Below are 3911 nucleotides of genomic sequence, written 5' to 3'. Positions count from 1 at the left end.
AATTTGAATATTGCTCCACGCTTTTTTTACGACGAATACGTTGTTGAACCAGATTGGAAGAGGTTTGAATTTAGTATTAAATTGTTCGACACAAGTAATTAAATTAAACTGTTTATTAAACTCATAATATAAAGAATATTTATGACAATTTAAAATATGTCGAGAAAATATTAATATATTCTGCCGGAGAGTATGTATTTGCACTATCCCTTGGGAATGTACTTAATGTGGACGGTAATGCGGATGTTACAAGTCCACCACCCACACAAGCACTGGAAAGCTTGGGTGATGAGTTAACTATCTCTGAAGTCCTTTGTAAAAGGTGCTCATTTGCCGTGTTAAGGAGAGGATGATTGACTTCTTAGTATATGTGCTTTGTTCTGTATCTAAGCACTAAGCCAATGAGGTGGCAGCATCAATGGCATGATTTGATGTCGCGATATTGTTGTAGCCGCCTGTATTTTGGACTTACGTTTTTTATGCAAAACGTCGGTTTACTACATACCTCCCCTTTTACAATGATACTCCGTATTATAAACGTGGATAAACGGATTATCCCGTCTTTAGGGGTGTTGATGGCAATTGGTTATTGTCATACTTTCGCTGATGTCTTGAAATTTGTTGTTGTTTGATTATCATTGGTTGATTCGGATTGCCCTAGTTCCGTTATTGGCGTCGATTGCTTGTACCGGTTCCATAGTTAGGCTTCCTGTGCACAACCTTCTCTTCGGATACATGAGCTAATAACTTAATTAATGCATAGACAGTTTCGCAATTCATTTGGAACATGTTTAATGTTTATATATATTTTAAATATATGCATTACTTGTTTTGTCTTTCGATAAAAAGACGATATATCATAAAAGGCGACTAAGTCCCATTGGGTAGTCAAGATTTTCATCGTACCTTGGTTTTCAAAGTATAGTCCGGCTTGCGTAGTTATTTTTTCATCGGTATATTATTGTATACTGTTAATGGAGCATACGATCAATAACAGCTAATTTAAATCTAATATGGTGAGTAAATGAAAGTGTAACTTTCTTATTCGTAATAAATTGATCATTAAAAAGATTGTTATAATAATTACATGTAAACTATATGAAATCCTTTGCTATATAAAATTATGATCCAAAAATTGAATCTGAAAATGTAAATGTTACTTGATTACCTATATTCTAATATTTGAAGTATTAAAAAATAAATACTTAAAATAATTGTTTTATAGCAACAGGATTTCATGGTTTACATTTCATTATTATGGCAATCTTTTTAGTAATTAATCTATTACGAATAATAAAGTTACATTTTTCATTTATTCGCCATATTACATTTGAATTAGCTATTAATGGTCGTATGCTCCATTAACGGTATACAAAAATATACCGATGAAAAAATAATTACGCAAGCCGGACTATACTTTGAAAACCAAGGTCCGATGAAAATCTTGACTACCCAATGGGACTTAGTCGCGTTTTATGATATAACGTCGTTTTTGATTTCTCTTTTATAAATACATTATTCAGAAAAATATATTAATTATAGGACTTGTTTTATGCGTTTTATTGAAATAAAATAAAATAAAACTTCGTAGTTTTAACTCTATTATATATTGTAATTTTTTTCTTATGAATGTATTACGATTGTATTACGATTGTTTACCCTGTAGATTTTATACAATAATTAGTATGGTCATACTGTAGATTACCGATATATTTATACATTTACGTATATGGAAAGAGAAAATGCATAGGTGACATATTTTCAATATTGTGCGTATGTGGCAGTTAGGAATATTAGCTATTATAATATTATTATAATACAGTTCTTATGGGCTATTGTGTCGAGATATAGGTACGACTCGTTTCCGATTTCCGTGTTTGTTTTAGTACATTATATTATTATAGGTATAGTTTATTATTCACTTTAATAAAAATCAGTTTATTAATTTAACTTAACATTGTTTGGATTATATATAGAAACCGCATATAGGGAGTCACGTTCTTGGCCATAGTGGAACCTAGGCATATTTACCAGGCATAGTACACAGCAATATTTTCGAAGAATATAAAATATAATTAATTTTGGTGGAGTTCCCGTTTTGAAGAAAAGAGCTGCGCCTTATAGATACAAATTAGATAATATTTTACCATACAAAAGCCAATTTAAAAATCAAATTTTTCAGCCCAGTATCCATATTAAAAATAACAAGACTTACGAAAGGCAAAGAAAACGGTGAAAGAATATGAACGATTATTTAATGCTCATATATTTGAACGAAACAGCTAGACAAATAATTTAACAGACAATATACTACGCGTGATGATATACTGCTTACAATAGTATGGCCAAAAAATATATTTATCAAATACAATTTTTAGATGAAATTCTTTGCCATTATTTGTCTGTTGTACACAGTAAAAGCAAAAATATATAAACTGTTACTGTAATTTATATTTATATACAGTATATACATACTATACACATTGAATTAAATATGTAAATGTTATATTATTATCTACACTATGAGCCAACAAAAAAAGGTTTGTTTTTTTTTTACAATTTTGTTCTTTGAATATATTGTTTACATTATCTTAATATCTAAAGTTAATTCTTATTTTGTTACATTTTTTATAATAATTCAACATTATAAAATAGAATAGAATATAATATTACTATCGGCGCCAACAACATTATATTTACATTAATAAAATATTTTTTAATGACTACAGGATGATCCATTTAACGTAGTAAGACACTTATTACACGAAAAGTAGATGGTTAAACGGTAAAGTGTCTTACGTTAAATGGATCACCCTGTATATACTGAGAAAAAAACAATAATTATTAATCATATTATAATTTTAAAAATAATATTTATTTATTATAAATAAAATACCTAATATCTGGCTATCTGGGTAATTGCTGGAAGTTAATTTTTTGTTTTTTTTTCGGTTCTAGTTTTATTTAATTATTTAATATATTTAGCAAGGTAATACAGATTAAATAATAATACCTAGTAGATTCATAGAACGGAAGTCTGTGGTGAAAACGCGTCAACAACCACAATGTTGAATCCGTCAACGGCTACTCTGCAGGTCCAAACTTTAAGCCCACAATCAACCCTGGCAGGCAGCTAGTTACTAGAAAACGCGGAACTATGGTCAAGTCTAGTAGAATAGTCCTCAGCTTAGAAGCATTGGCCAAAGCCTTGCGAGTGTCGGCCGTACGACGGTCGTTAAACTTCGTGCTACCAGTCACTTTTCCGCGGCCGATGCGTCTTGTCATAACGACTACCGAGATTGTTGCTCTGAAAATGAGTCCTGTCCCACGCTGATCATATTGTCACGGCCAATCGAAGTCGACATCGTTGAAGAGTTGTCTGTCGGACTGATCGATAAACCGGAGGATGTAGGCGTGTCAGTCAATATACCTGCCCTGTTACCTATTGCCTATATTTACTATTTTGTACATATTAATTCCGTTCCATGTACATACTAATTTGTTATCATAACCCTGTACATTACCTGTGTATAACATGTATATAAAATTTATCAATATACGCCGACCGGGCTTGTATAATTTTAACGATTACATCGTTTCCCCCTTATATCTGTAAGCCCCAAATGCATAATAATTATCGCTGTACACTCATTAAGAGTATAATACTTGAATTTAAAAAAAAGTATTGTATATTAAACAAATATTGTAAAAAGAAAAATTTAACAATAAAGGTTCATGAACTAAAACCAGTGGTTTGAGTTAATTACAAATTTATCATTTTAAATACAAATTAATGGCCAATGTTTGTTATTTTGACTGATGTTTTAGCTTTATTTAAGCTATACATACACACAATTAAAAAAAAATAGAAAGAAGAATATTTATGCATTTACATAATATTAATTTAAAAA

This window comes from Acyrthosiphon pisum, chromosome X (genome assembly GCF_005508785.2).
Source record: "Acyrthosiphon pisum isolate AL4f chromosome X, pea_aphid_22Mar2018_4r6ur, whole genome shotgun sequence".
Classification (NCBI taxonomy): Eukaryota; Metazoa; Arthropoda; class Insecta; order Hemiptera; family Aphididae; genus Acyrthosiphon; species Acyrthosiphon pisum.
Note: the sequence above shows the minus strand (reverse complement) of the source record.